The sequence below is a fragment of the Micropterus salmoides genome, unplaced genomic scaffold (genome assembly GCF_014851395.1).
Source record: "Micropterus salmoides isolate LMB-PRFRI ecotype aquatic unplaced genomic scaffold, ASM1485139v1 Ms_hic_scaffold_3, whole genome shotgun sequence".
NCBI lineage: Eukaryota > Metazoa > Chordata > Actinopteri > Centrarchiformes > Centrarchidae > Micropterus > Micropterus salmoides.
The window spans coordinates 27237599-27253893 of record NW_024042261.1 but is presented as its reverse complement, the minus strand read 5'-3'; the positions used below and the strand labels follow the sequence as shown (position 1 = coordinate 27253893).

General features: G+C 38.4%; 1 long non-coding RNA gene across 1 annotated transcript; it reads right to left on the bottom strand.

Annotated features, from left to right (window-relative positions):
• Positions 1-14215: 14215 nt before the first annotated feature.
• Positions 14216-15894, bottom strand: LOC119883164. Its single transcript, XR_005440597.1, has 2 exons — positions 15459-15894; positions 14216-14586 (listed from the first exon to the last, which is right to left on the bottom strand). It is a non-coding gene; the product is annotated as an uncharacterized LOC119883164 (long non-coding RNA).
• Positions 15895-16295: the final 401 nt, after the last annotated feature.

Sequence of the window (16295 nt, the reverse complement as noted above, 5' to 3'; positions counted from 1 at the left end):
GTGGGATAAATTGAACAAACTTCAAACAATCTATGCTGGTGCCCACTTGACCATAATTGTCTTACAAGGGAAGAATAATTCCACTCATTGATAACAGCAAAATGTAAGACTAAAAGAGAAATCAAAGGAAGGGAAGAACGTCTGAGCCTATGATGAAGACAGTTTGATTGGCATGTAGCCTGAAGCATTATGTGTGATGTGTGAATATGAGATCTTGAACCTCTGATTATCATTCATTTTCAAAAGTAAATGGAGGCTGTGGAGTTTCAGTCAGACTTATAATTCTAGAAAGAAAAACTTGACTCGTTTATTGTGAGATACCAGTGAGTTCAGCTAAATGTGGGCTATGAAATAATAAAACAATTTTACATAAGTTAGTTAAATTAAAAGTCTTTGGATACATTTTAAACAAAAAATAAAAAGACACTAAAATACTGCGTAGAAGCGAGGGAAACTGCAGAGTCGGTTTCACATGACACACAAAGTCATCCTTTCACATGACACAGTCATTTGATCCACTCAACTTTAAATACTGTTGTCTAGGTGTTCAGCACCTGATTACACAACTCAACAGGTAAAATTACAAGTGGGTGCAAGTCTTAGGCATGCTGACTGAGGACAAACAGATTTGAGGTTTTGGTATACTTGCAAACTTCTGTCAGAATAAAGACAGCTAAAATGTCAAATCCCTCCAAAAGGGAGAATAATCCTATTCTGGATGAACGGCTCCAGTTGCTCTCTGTACATGCAGTTAAAATCCTCTTAAATGTTTTTTTTTTTTTTTTTTCAGCGCTTTTAGATTATCAGAGTGTGCATCCCTTACACCTGGGTGAGGACGAAAAAAAAAAAAAACACTGGAATTTCTCTAAGGAGAGTTGGCCACCCATGAGAGAAGTATTAAGTGTCGTCTGTGCCAGAGTAATTCAGACTCCCTGAAAGCGTCTGCAAATTCACTCTGCAAGTTCAGTTTAGTCGAGTTTAAAGCTCTCTGAGAGAGAATCCATTATCCATTATTTTTTTCCTCTTAGAATTATGTCAATTTCTATTCAGGATCATTTCATTGCCTGCATTTGGATATTCCATTGTTGTGTCTTGAATAAATCGCCTGAAAAGTGAAAAAGGCTAGCATCACCTTGTCCCACTTCATCTTAACTTATTTGTCAAGCTGTCTATCATCCTTTCAACAGGGAGCTACGTGTTAATGATTGATGCGGCACCTCGTGATGTGATGGATGAATCGCCCTGCTGTATGATGGGACGGGGGTGAGTCACACACCCCTGCTCCATCCCCCACCACTCACCACTACTCTCCATGTAGGGGAGACTCACGCCTTGTGTCCATCGATGGAGGAACAAAGGCACATTCAATTTAAGCCCCATCAATAATGTACAGCTGAGGAGGCCTTTTGCTAAAGGAGCCCTGTAAAAGCTGTGGCATTGTTGTGGTGTAGCAGTGGGTTCTGACTGGTTTATTACCTCCGGATCTGTACACTGAGTCATGTATGGTATCATCGTTTTATTTATCATTGCATGACAGTGTCACTGTGATGTCTGAGAGCCCTCTTGAGCTGCTTTGTTTCTCTGGACGCTGGAGAATATGTCAAAAGCAAGATAAGAAGAACGTCATCGTTTTTGATTTATCGTCCATGTCATACATTTGAACACACTGTCTATAAAAAAGGAAATACTTTTGCTTTAAGTAGAAGCTGGACTGTGAATAAAATCTGACATTTTGAGAGTTTGTTTTTTTATATATTTATATAAAAACACTTGAAAGACAACGTGTGATAAGACAGAGGAAGGGATCATAAAGGTAGCAAAGAAATAGAAAATGCAGAAATCACAAAATTATCTAAGTAATAGAATAAATTCACAGAAACACAAAGCATTAAAAATATAACCTACTTGTCAGAGTAAAGAAATGTAAAAGCACAACCGACTTTGGTCTTTATCAAAGATTTATACACAGTATTTAATGGGTAGTTTAAAGGTCAGTGTCATAGCTTGGGGATAAACTCAGATGTGCTTTAAAAGTAATCAATATCTATCCTAAAATGGAAAGTTGGGCATGATATGTATCAGTTAAAATCCTTACACAAACCTTTTGTTCAACAGAAAGAGAACAGAAAGCTGCTGTGATGGAAGCAGGACTTTCCAAAGTCTTTTCAGATAGAAATGTTTCTAAATTGGGAAGAAGCGTGACTCTATAGATGTTTGCACATACAAAGAAAGCTGTCAGAGATTTTAACAAGACTAACTGTCTACAGCCATGCTAGAGGCTCTGCAAGGCTAGCATGCGGTGCTTTGATCTAAATGCTAACATCAGCATGCTAACAATGACAATACTAACATACGGATGTTTAGTGGGTATAATGTTAAAGTACAACTGAGGAATAGGTATCAGTTCCAAATGTCATGGGCATCCTCCCAATAGTTGTTGAGATATTTCATTCTGAAGCACTAATGTCAACATCATGGTGGCACAAGAGGAATGTCAGTGTTTTTTCTCTGTGGACCAAGAATGTCTAAACCAAATTTCATGGCAATCTTATATTGTTGAGATATTTCAGTCTGGACCAAAATAGTGGACCAACCAACCAATATAGCCATCCCTACTATGTGTGACTAAAAGTGGGAGACAATATTATGTAACAGTGGTTCAAACCATCTGGCATTTGTGACAATCAAAATGTTGGGTCTTACAGTGAGGAGCTCACGTTTGTCTGTATTAAGTTGTGACATTCAATTTTGAAGGTAGACAGTGAAGGAGAGTTTCAACTGCGTCTCTGTTACTTGGATCAGAAGATACAGCTGTTTCATCTGCGTAAGAGTCGAAGATGACGTAATGTCTTAGATTCAACTTGCCCAAGGGTAACATATTACAGGAACACAGAACTGGACCTAAAGGGGAAGCTACTATTTCCAGTTCCAATAGAGAAAATCACATTTCTTTAAAGCGGTTTCATGGCAGTGCAGTGTTTGAGCCTGTAAAAGTGTCAAAGAGTGTCAAAAGCAACAGAAAATCTGGAAAGGATCAAAACATATGTTTTTCTTCCATTGGCTGCGGGAAAAAAAGCCATTTGGCACTTTCGTAACGGTGGGTTTAAAAGCCAGACTGAAACATCTCAAAAAGATGATTTCTATTCCTACTAAGCTGATTAGCAATAAACTTTTCAAGGACCATACGTGAAGTTCAGTATCTGTCTCCCTAAAGGCTGGATGGAGAGCTTAACACTGGCGGGAGATTTGAGTATTGACCTGGAATAAACCTTTTATAGGCATCCTGGTGGCCAAATGCCGCTGGATGTCGTTGCAAATCACTCCACCACTTCTTTCTCTTTCCGTATTTGCTGTGCCACAATCAAAAGGCCATGACATATTTAAAAGAAATCCCCAGATCGTTATACTGTTACCAGTTAGGGACAAACAGCAGTCACACCTGTTCACATGTAGGAATCTTTGGCCCATTTAACCTTTCTTTTAATCCGACACCAACGTGGTGCACAGAGGGTAAGGGGATACAGCACTTTACACAAACAACTGCAGCCACTCATACAATACAAATGCCCTTAGACACCACTGGATGAGATGGGCAGCTTAGCCCCCAATCCATCTGTGGCCACCTGAGAGCCTTTAGGGATCACGGTTCATAATTCATAGAAGGAGCCAGACATCCGAAGAGAGACAACCCCAGACAGGGGGTGGGGTTGGTGGGCTTGCCAAAATGAACAAGCCCTTTTCATTATGCATTGGATCTCTGACTCCAAGACTCAGACGGCAAACGCTGGATGCCCTGTGATTTTCAGATCTATGAATGGGTGTTATTAGCTTAGTCAGATGTGCACACACATTCTCACATTCTCCGAGCTGACAGTATATACAGGATATACAGTAATTTCATAAATTCCAATATGAAGTAGACTCCACTCTGTGTTTGCATAGGTCAGTGATTAATCTGGATGAGCTAGAGAGCTCCTGGGATGTAAAGCATTGACAAACAGAACGGCACTAGGTTTTGATAAATAAATCCTCTTATTGAAGTCACACTCCCACTTCTCAGTTCAATCCTGCAGAGCTGAATTCTCAAGAGCTCAGAGAGATGAGAAACGCTAATAGGAGGCTGAAGGCAGAATTAAATTATTCTGTTTTCACCTAAGTCATGACTTAGGTGATGGCATTATTGTCTTTCATGTTGTTATTGTCTCTAATGTCCCATGTCTTATTGTTGTCATGTTTTAAACTGCTGAGGTGCAGTCAAAGACAAATTTCTACTACAGTGGACAATAGAGTTTTATGAAATTGTTTTGCACTTTCTTTCTTCAACTATATAGCACAGTCTGGGTGGTAGAATAACAAAGGAGAACAGGTCCAGAGCTCTGCAACCCAAACAGATCCTGATGGGTCCTGACAAAGTATTGAGCCCCTTTTAAGTTTCAGGCCAAGCTTCAGGCTCAGGTCGGTTCAGTTTGGTCATTTTCAAATTTAATTCATTAAGAAATTGATGGCGCAATCCCAATGTCCCCCCTAAGCCCTGAACCCTCACAGACTTTACTGACATCACTTGGAAAGTGACTGAGCGCAAGAGGCTGCAAGGGCTCAAAATGCTGTAAACAAGAACGGGACAGAACTTTGCCACATTATCACATTACCTTGACGACACTGAAACATGTTGCACACGTTTTATTTTATGCTTTTGCCTGATTTTTTAAGTCCTGCAGGCTCTTGCCCTACAGAGTGGAGGATAATCATATAATCAATAACCTATTGTTGGTCAAAACAGCATCATTAAGCAAAAACTAAATAAGGTGATTGCAATCCTCTGACTTCATGTGTTCTATGTAGCCTACCATCTTAAATTGAGAAAAATTCTAACAATGTTAACATCAGCGTTGGTGTCCATGCTTGTTTGTTTACCGCTTTCTTCTTCTTCCCCTGGTAACCCTGGTAACCCCTGTGTTTTTATCTATGTTTTTTATCTACAGGCTATGGTTTCACGTCATACCACTATGAATTGTGGGCAATTCCCTCAGTATGAACTGTGGGCAATTCCCTCAATTCTGCATTTCTGCAGACTTACGAAAAGCCCTCGGGCACTTGACGATTTGACAGTGGGACAGCCCTAAGCCCTCACGGACTTCCCAGGAACGCGCCTGTCTGTGAGTCTGTGAGGGTGGACATTAGGATTGGGCCCATGTCTTTCCAGTTCTCTGTCTATGTGTATTGTGTGGTGGAAGTGGATACACAATGCCTAGTGGGAACAGAAAAAGAGGCAGAGCGTAGCCAATGTGTTGCATTAGCTGAGTGTGCTAACAGTCAATTATGGTTGAAGTAAAGTAAAAATAACAACTTTGGATCTCAGGTTGTATTCTGGTCTTAAATTTGGCAGTACCAGTTGGCTTTGGTTGGGACAGGTCTTAAAGCTGCCTAATCAATATTTTTATATTCACAATGGATCAAATGATTTTGTAGATGAAGAGTCGCTCGGTGTATAAATAAAGAAGCTACTGTTTCCTAACACATTTTCCATGTCAACTTAATGATGTGATTATATTTCAATGTTGTCTTTACAACTTACTGCACTACCTACAAACAAAATCAGTTATTGCAGGTTTAAAGACACAGATTTATCTCACTTTTAGGCCTGTGCTGCAAAATCAACCTCACAACCACCTAATGTTAGCATTTGAGTATTGACCTGAAACAAACTTTACACTAGGCATCCTGGAGGCCAAAAGCCATCCCCATATTTCTTGTGATCCACCCTGCTGGAGTGTCTCTGAGTAAGACACTGACTCTGGGGCGCCACTCTGCATTTTGCCCTCCATGTGCTCAAAGCGAAACACAAATGTTCTAGTGGAACCAATGAGATATCACATTATTATTAACCTGCTTTAAATTAAGTGTAATGTAAAGCTGTTTGTATCCGGTTGGCATTTCCTCTAAGCTTTCAATTTAGATTTTTTAATTGATTGATCGATTGAAATTTATTTGATAATTTTGTCTGGATAAAGACTCATACTATATTAGGAAGGACAGAAACAATAAAGTTTATTATGTATTGTGTATATCAATGATGACAATGATGTTAAAATCAGCAGACATAATAGATAATATTTCCATTACAGTCCATAGATTGACAAAGTATGAATTGCTGGACAAGCACACTCGACAACTCTCTCACACATTCAAATATTTGATTCCACCTCTGGTTAAGCAGAATGATGAATGTGTCTCTTCTGTCTTCATCAGCATTTTTTTAAAACATTCATTTTTCTCTCTGATAGAGTGAGAGGAATTTCTCCATTTAAGTTGCAAACATTCAATGACTTCTCTCCTTCCTTTTCTCACTCCATCTACAGCATCAGTCTCCCTTTGTCTCTGTCTGACTGTCTCTTTCTGTATAGTTTGACATAAGACTTTTGAATTAACTATGCATACTAATACTGATGCAACCTCTGTTGTTTTTCTTCTCCATCCATCCATCCATCCATCCATCATCAACCGCTTATCCTGCGTACATGGTCGCGGGGGGGCTGGAGCCACTCCCAGCTGACATCGGGCGCAAGGCAGGGTACACCCTGGACAGGTCACCAGTGTTTTTCTTCTCCTATTACAGTAAAATCAACTGCAAGCAGTTGCTGATTGGATTGGACCATGTATGTATGACTTCTACCTCTCTTATCATACTGTATATGTGCATTGCAATTGTGCACACATTCATATGCATGTATGCCTTTGTTTGCTATTAATTTTTTCTTTTCATCTCTCTTATACGTACGCGTCTGCTCCTGTGGGTGCATATGCATATTTTGCGAAAGCAAACACTCGGAGTGAGTAAAATGTGACCTCTTTGAAGTCATTGTTCACTTCATGGAGGGAAATTATGACATGCAGGGTACACATGAGTGTGTGGCAGAACATCTGGCAGAAAAGCTTTCTATTAGTAGGTTAAAATTTTGAGAATGGCACCGACAGTTACATCAACCTGAAAAGAGTTTGCCTTTCAGTGTGTATAGTTTATAATCTTTGTGTGCTTCAGAGCTACACAAAACCTCCATAATGTGACTAAGTGCCTCTGCTTGGCTAAAATACTTTTTCATGATGAACGCATTGGGAGTGTATTATAACACGTTACATAAATAAAGTAATACAAATAGCACTTCCTGATGCACTGATTGTAGCAATAGCATATGAAACCACGTCTAATGCACCACATGGTTACCTCCCTGAAATTTCCATCTCTTGCTGCCATTAATCTGTTTCATTCATAAATAATCACTTCCTCTTTTTACTACAGCTGTAATGCAAGGCTTGCAAGCAGCACTTATCATAAAATCTATATACTTTCAAGACGCCTGTAATGTAAAATACTGAAGAAGAAAGACTCTTGTGGTTACCACTCCAGGAAGTAATCAATGAGCAACATAGATTTATTACGATAAAATATGTGAAAATTGCATTTTAAAATAGCAGATCTGTATAAAATAGGACTATTTGCAAAACAAAACTTGACTCAGTGAAAAAAAAATCCACATTTAATGAATCCTACATAGACTTCTGGTGTCATTTTCTTATTCAGCTCATCCACAATCTCCTGTAAACTTAATAAACAATCTCACTTTTGCATGTTTATAGGAGGCCTGTTTTAGATCTTTAACTGGAGGCATAATGATTTAGTATCTGCTTCACTACCTCCTGTTCCTCGCCCTTTTAAAAATGCTGAAATAGTGCAGGGTCCCCGTGGGAGTTTCTGAGGAGGGAACCCAAAACACAGCAGCTTCAGTGCACAGAGAGCCGCTCCCATGACACATTTGTACTGGAGAAGGGGATTTATCCTGTTTTGGGGGAAGCAAGATCTGAGATTTCAGCATCTGCTCTCCAGCTTGGCACTGTGAGTGCTGGAGGCAAGGCACATCACCACCGTTTGATTAAAGATTTATACCCTTTCAGACATGTTTTCTCTCATTTTTAGCAAACCTTATCTCCAGCATTTTGCTGAGAGCTGTTTAAAGTGTGGGAGTGGCTCCTGTCTCAATTGTTTTTCTACTGTTTTTCCATCGTCTTGTATCTCAAACAACAAAGGTGTGGATTTTTAATAAACGTATTCAATTTGGTTGGGTTAAATATGCAGTAATAAAGGGTGTAATGGGGTAATAGTACAGGTATTTACATTGAAACGGAGGATAAATCATTAAATTTGTAAAATTCTATTGATTTTCAGATTTGGATTATCTCCATATAAATGCATGACTGGAGTTGAACTCCATTCACTCTCTATTCAAAATAACAGTTTAAAAGCCTCCATTCAGCAGATTTGCATTTGAATTGGGGATGGCTTTGCACTGTCTCTAAATCATGGTCCACTGTTGTAGCTGTTGTCCATGTGGATTTTCTCCCCTCAAATCCATTCCATAAATATTCACCTTTAATCAAGCCATATTTATGTGCAAAACATCCTGCACCACAATATTGTATTCTGCTAGTGGCAGTGGGCAGTAAAAATCCCAAACATTAAAGTTACATTTGAGGATGCACCTTGCATTCCTGGCTCTATTTCGTTGTTTATTCTCTGATTGCCTCAGATAACAGAGGAAAGGCCTATTCAGCGGATCTTACATCCACATAATTCAGTTGTGATACAGTTTAATGGGACAGCAAGGTAACTGTCAAATGTTTTAGAGTTAGTTTTCCAGGCTTCTTCCCTAATACAATAAACAAAAGTACATAGATATGTGTACAGCCTACAATTTACACTGTAAATATTTTGCAAATATGGTGTGCCAATGAAATATGTACTAAGTGCCAAACACTAGATACAAGGTAAGAAGTACAGGCAATAGTCTGCATGTAGGAGTGGCCAAGAAATAAATTACAGCATAAGTACTTTTTTTAATTACCCAGCACATATTAAATAATTATAGTGTACACAGGGGTCCAACAGGCTTAGGCTATATGTTGTTTTCAGAGTAGACATTTTGACTTCTCATATAGGAAAAGTACTAATTATAGTGTCCCAGAAAGCCATGACAGTGTGACAGTGAGCCAACATAAACAATACAAAGACCCTGATACAGAAGCAGCTAAATGGAATTCAGCTATCATTAATGTTATGATTATTATTAACTCCTGTACTTACTCTGCCATATCAAAATTTCTATCTATAGCTACATCTATGGCACAGCTGTGGCAGTAAAGGCACATGCTTCTTCCCAGGCTTAGCCTACTGTTTTGTGTACCCCAGTAACAACAATAATGCACGCTATTAATAACAATAATAATAATAATAATTTAATAAAGTGCTGTTAATCATTCTGAAATAAATTGTACCATATCTAGTTTTACTACAATATCTGCAAGGTAACATGCAATGTCGGTTGGTCCACCGTTTACTCCAGACTGAAATATCTTAACAACTACTGGTTGCACTGCCGTGACGTTTGGCGAACATATTCATGCTGGAAGCAATATTTTGGAAAGGGGGGCGCTGAGCTGCTTTTGGGGGGCGTTTGTTGAGGTGAAAGTTTTATGGCGAGTTTACACCAAAGATTCACAACAATATGAGTTTAAACTTTCAAGTACTTGCAAAAAACTGTTGTCCGCAACATTAAAACCTGCCAGTTTACTCCACTGCGACTGGATGAGACTGTGTGAATCGTAACTACTCTAAATTTCAGCCACATGGCGTTTACTGTGTAAATTCTGGAAAATGGACACTCTCTTTCTTGATATAACCATGGAAAAATGTCTTTCTCCTAAAAGAGTTAATTTCTCTGAGGAATATTCTACACTGTGTATGCCTATCTATCTCCGTGTTTACACATTCACATTCAGGGGGATATTCCGCTGTCGGAATCGCATTGAGTTTGTTTCCAAGCGGTAACGTCACATGTAGAGTTTCAATTTTAAAAAATATAACATTAAAAACTGAGTTGCCTTCTTTCTCTGTTTGGGACTGTGCGCTGCATTTTATCCAAGCTGCTGAAGTTAACATGTGTGGAGTTGTGGTGAGATCTCTGCCTGTGTTGCTTAGGCTACCTGTCAACCATTTACCATTTCATCCTGCAGTTATCTTGTTGAAATACATGAAAAACTTGTTAAAACAGACAATCTAGCCTATTAAAGTCCAGGAGTTGAATTAAAATGATTTAATTTATCATTAAGGTAAAAAGGTGCCCAATCACATTTAAAGAGGTTACTTCCCCAAACAAAAGACACAAAGAGGAGGGAAGACTAAATCATATACAGTCTATGGTGTTGAATCAGCAGGGATGATATTTAGTAAGTTGATCTACAGGAGATACATATTATAAAGCAATAAAGAATACCTGAGAGTCTTACTGCTTTATATTCTGATATATTTTCAGTGTCAACGTCCTGAATTTTGTGTTTCCTTTCATATAATAAAACATTTCCACCATAAACTGATGCTGAAATTTGTTTCCAGTCTTTAATGCTCAAAATCTTCTGGGGGAGGACCCCCTGACCCCTACTTATTAAGTGCACCATCCAAGAAAACGGTGTCTGTGTTTACAAAAAGTTTCCGAGAGCAACATTCACTTATTAATTAAATATAATTACTATTGACATGGCTTTTTTGTTCCCTGGGAAAGTCATAAAAGCGTTGTTTGTTATTCACTTGTGTGTTGTGTGTTTTTAATAACAATGGTAACAACAACAACAACAATAATAATCAACAATATTCAGGGCAAATAGCCAACATCTTTTTTGATGGGGGGAGGTAAGGGCCCTGGATAATGGACAGGGGGGCAGGCCGAAAAAAGGTTGAGAACCACAGCTGTAGATTCAGTCTTGGTAAATGACTTAAAACACAGTGGATGAATGTAACTGTACATTTACTCAAGTACTGTACTTACATACAAATTTTAGGTGCTTGTACTTCACTAGTACGAGTGAAGTAAGAGTATTTTCTTCTCATGCCACTTTTTACTTCTACTCCACTACAATTCAGAGGGAACTTGTGATTTTTGCACACAAACCATATAAAAATTAAGAACAGCTGAAACAATTTAGCCGATTAATCACTTGACAGAAAATTACCTGGAAAATATTTTGATAATCGTTGATTGATTTTTCATGCAAAAACATTTCAACTTCTCAAAAGTGAGGATTTGCTGATTTTCCTTTTTAATAATTTAAAGGTTTAGACTGTTAGTTGGACGAAGCAAACATTGTTAAGGTGTTGCGCTGGGATCTGGGTGATTGTGACAACATTTATCACTACTTTCTGAATTTCTGAACAGTCCATTGATTAATGGAGAAAATAATAGGCAGATTAATCCATAATGAAAATGATCATCAGTTGCAGTTCTATAAAAATGGTTAAAAATGAGCTGTTTTAACATTAATGCATGAGTAATAATAATCTTATGATTTATGATCATTTAAGATAATATTTTCTTCATTGAGTAGTTTTACTTTTAATACTCTAAGTAGATTTTCCTGATAATACGTACATACTTTTAATTAATTAACATTTTCAATGGACTTTTAATAGTAATGGAATTTTTTTTACAGTGTGGTATTATTAATTTTACTTTAGTAAAGGATCTGAATACTTCCTCCACCTCTGCTTAACAACTGGTGCTTTCAGACAGCAAGTGGTTGCCTCCAATGCTGCAGCCAGCACTAACTGTCACGCAGCTAAAGAGAGCGGGTTGTATTTTAAAATATAGGAAATGGATAATATGACGCAATTAATATAACTCAGCAAGTTCTGCAAACTAGCATAACTGTTGTTATTGTCCTGGCCCGGATAATCACAGCTGATGTTGTTTCAGTTCTTCTTGGTATGTCTGTCACTGCTGGTGAAGAGGTAAATCATTTAGGGAACTCAGACACCTAAAAAACCTGTATTATTTCCATTCACTGTAGTTTCTGTGGTTGCCATGGTCACACAGTGAACTGCATGGGCAAAAAGTTGAACCATCATAAACTAGGAATGCAGCGACAAACAGCCAAACAATCAGATACACTCTGTAGCCTAGACATGTTTTCATCTTCTAACCCAGTAACAATGTGCTCTGTAATTATAAAATAGGTAGAATTTTTATACTATTTTATGTGTACTATTTATTTAGTAAGTCCCTCTTAAAAACAGAATTGTTACCTACTTATTCCCTAACTTGCCGTCATGTCCTGTTCTACATACATATTTGTCCTGTAAAACATACACCAGGATATACAAAATATTGACACTGTAATTTGCAGGCTGTATTCTTTGTAACTGGATACACCGCAGCCACAAGCCGTAATGTGTTTTGTAAAAGGATGGCTGACTTGTGTTTTTTTCTCAACTGGAAAAACTAGTTCTCCTGCTGTTGTTATTGTTCGCAGTCGACATAATGTGAGTGTGCGTGCAACAAGTCAGGGCAACTACTGTGGGGAATGTTGAAAATAATTCTGAAAATGGAAAAACATTAACTGAGGCTAAAATAGGAGAGGGAGGCAGAGGTTAGAGGAAAACAGCAAACATAAATTATAGCTCTGGATCACAAATGACCTCCTAGAAAGCATTAAACATCACAGACTGATTATACATGAGAGGAGTAATTTTGCTATAAAGGCTGTTGCTTTATATCCACCTGAGTGGGCTGTTTCTAGTGAGGGTGTCAGTCTGTCTGTGCCCTGCAGCCTTGGACAACACCAGTGATTTTAATTGGGCTCTCTGTCAGAGAATCAAAATGCAAAGCCAGCTCTCAGCCCTTTAATTCTCGGCTGATTTGCAGGAGCAAATGCTTAAAGAAGTTCCACTTTTTTTATAAAGTCATAAGATGTAAATGAGCAAGAACAGGATGAATGTGTCATCGCAGACATTTCCTTATTAGATGAAAAATTGGTTTCGGTGCATGTTTTGCTGAGCAACGTCAGGGTTCGGGTGGAAACAAATCAGCCCTTTAATTGTTGTTGTTTTTTTTATTTGTTCATTAATATTTCCTCAAAGAGCAAGACAAAAAACATCAGATCACCTCAATAAAGTAAAAGAAATAAGATTAAATATTAAATACAATAGTTTCAGTATGCTTGAAGGTTAACCTCGGGCTGATAGTGTTCATTTTTTATAAGATGTGTTGTTTGCAGTTGACTCATCACAAGTGAGTGAGTGAGTGAGAGATGAATGTGGAAGCAGTGGATGGTGATTCATTACTCAGGAAATTTGATGGACTTGCTCACAATCACATCATTGTTGCTCTAAAGTCTCTGGAAATAGAGGTCTCCTCACTGAATTGGAGAGGGTACTGGCTGTCAGGATTCAGGGAAGGCTGGGGAGCCGACCTCTGACCTCTGTAAGAGGAATGTGGCCGGTGTCTGCAAGTTTGTTTGGAGGAAAAAAAAGTGCCAGAAGGCCATGTGAGGGCTTCAGTAGTTAAACCGCCCCTCCAAGTAGAAATACTACCCTGGGGATTGTTTACTGGAGATAATATCACATCAAGGAACTTGTGTTTTGTTTGTCTTGTCCATGATTCTTACAAGGTCACAATAACATTTCACTCAGTAACGTGTTATTGGCAGACAGCGTTAACACTACAATAAGGTCAGGTGGGACAAGAAACACTAATCATGACATTCTGACAACATTTGTCACTACAACCCAGACTTTTGCAAAAAGCAAAATTACTAAAAATGAAGGTAAGCCCACCGGGAGCGTCTGTTTCAACCGTGTATTACATTCAAAAAATACGTTTAAGATAATAAGTCAGATTTCATGCATCATTTTTCCAACCAACTTTACACGAAACCACACCCACTTCTGTGTGATAAAAGCCTCTCAAAACATATATGCTCTTGCAAATGAGTTGAATATAAAAGTAATTTCTTGGAGAGATTTAGTCTGGCACTTCCATAAAGTTGGGGCATAGATGGTCAAAAATGGTAAGAATTTATAGCCGAGATAAACTGACTTTTAGTTCCTAGTACAGGTCAGGTTCCAAAAACAGTTAATGCAATGTAGCATCTTTCATTAGACTCTTTAGAAAGCTGTTCAAAGCTCTCTCTAATAATTCAAGGGTTGTATTCTGCCCATGATAAGTAAACTGATCTTGATGTGTAAAATTGGAGCCCCTTTAAGCATAATATAAGACTGGGGATGGGTTTTCAACTTGTCTAATCTTCTATAGTGATGTTACACACCCTCCGATCAGCAATAAAGCTGGTGTGAAATGTTTCGCTCATAACCAACGTCACTGATAGCCAAAACTCTGAAAACAATTATGCATTTCTAATGAGTGATACGATGTTGAGCGAGTAGAAAGCAGATTTAAGAAAAAAGGAAATTGCTCTAAGCTATGTTTGATGTTTAAACCTGCTGCAGGAACTGTAGTACATAACATACATTTACACAGTATATATCAAGTACTATTTTCACTCTATGAGTGAAAGGACATATAATACAGATTGAGGATTCCCGTTGGTATTTTGCAAAAGACCACACACAAGAGGCATCCACAGGTGTTTTTTAGGAATGTGAACAGGCCATTATGCTGTCCACGTATCAGAGAAGATTTATGGTTTGTTGTCCTCATGGCAGTTGCTAAGGCTGCTGGAAGATGAATGAAATGTGACTTGTTTCTGTAGAAAAGGGACACCGGGATACACAGAGAAGGAGATTTTAAGAGGTTGTCTAATTAGAGATGGATCAAGGCAGCCCTACTCATTATCAATACATACACACACCCGACGTGAAAACAGGGTTGACATCGGAGAGTAATTGCATTACCTCTCACCTGTATCCCCTATGCACTGCAATACAAAGAAAACAAAATGCAATAGTGGGGACCACTTCAGTGTGACACGCATTTAAAGGAAAATACTTGTATTATTGAATTTTAAAGGTCACTTATTGTGGTGTGTAGTTTGGATTACTACTGACCATTTTCCAAAGCGTGTTTTGGATGTCTGAATTTGTTTTTACTAATTTTCAGGAAATTTTTGTTTTCCATTTATCCTAAAATGGGAACTGATAGTCTCAGTCTGAGAGTTTATGTCTGATAATCATCTGCAGGGAAAAACTGCAATGATAAGCTATGTGCTGTTCAAATCAATTCTGAATATGACTAGAATATGATGTGAATTTGTTCAGCATATATGATATTCAGCATAGGTCTGCAACCAATGATTAGGGCTATTTTACATAGGAATTAATCTACTGAAGTCAAAAGTGATGATCTTAAAATGCTTGTTTGTCCAACCAACAGTCCAAACCCCAAAAAATCAGTGTACACTCACATAAGACAGGCTGTAAATCAGCTTGAGCTAAACAGGCTGCTACTGCTAGCATGCTAACATGCTTACAATGACATGGATATGTTTTGATTATATTACTAGACATTACATTACAAAAACTAGAAAGTCAACCCAAACATCAAGCAAGTGCGACAACACAAGACATAGCAGTATTACTTACTAGTTCAACTGTGTACACAGAAAGAATGCCAGCTCACCGTCTGTCTTGCAGCCTTTTATTACACGAAGCTCTCGCCAACTTCCAGAGCCTCTTGCTTGGTCTTTCTCTTTTTTCTCTTCTTAGCTACCTCCATAAACGTCCTCTTTGGTTTCTTCACCTCTGCCAGTAGCTAACATTATGTCTACAGAGGCTGCTGGGCCCGCTCGGCCTGCATGACACCAGCGCCGCTTTCCACCAGCAGCAGTATAATGTTGCATGAAACTTGTCTGGCTGCATTACCGATGTCTGAGTGCGTTATGTAGTAAGTTTATGATTTATAGCTGGTGGCTAAACCTCTGTCTGTGAATCCTGATTTTGCTCAAGTCGACAACTTTGCTAACACTGGCAAACATCAAGCAAGCTCAACAACACAAGACATAACAAGCCAGCTAAAAAGTAATTTACTTGTCCAACAGCAAGAAGGCCAGTTTAGAATCTGTCCTGCATCCTTTCAGCTCTTTTAGCTCACACCAAGTAAATATTTACTCTTGTCCCATCTCTTGCTTGGTCACTCTCTTTTTCTCTTCCTCGCTTCCTCCGACATCTTCTTCATTCCTCTCGCCATAGATGTTACATAGTGCCAACACAAGGACATTTCATGGCAAGTTATCCAATAGTTGTTGAAATATTTTAGTCTAGACCAAAGTGATGGACCCACCGACTGACTGACAATGCTATCTCTAAACCCACCAAGCACGGCTAAAAAGCTTTAAATCCTCACACTGAAAACGCTGGACAGCAAATGTCTGGCTTTTCTGCTTGAAAAATGAACGAGATTAATTGATTATCAAAATGGTGGTCAACTGATTTTCGATCTACTAACCAATTAATTCAC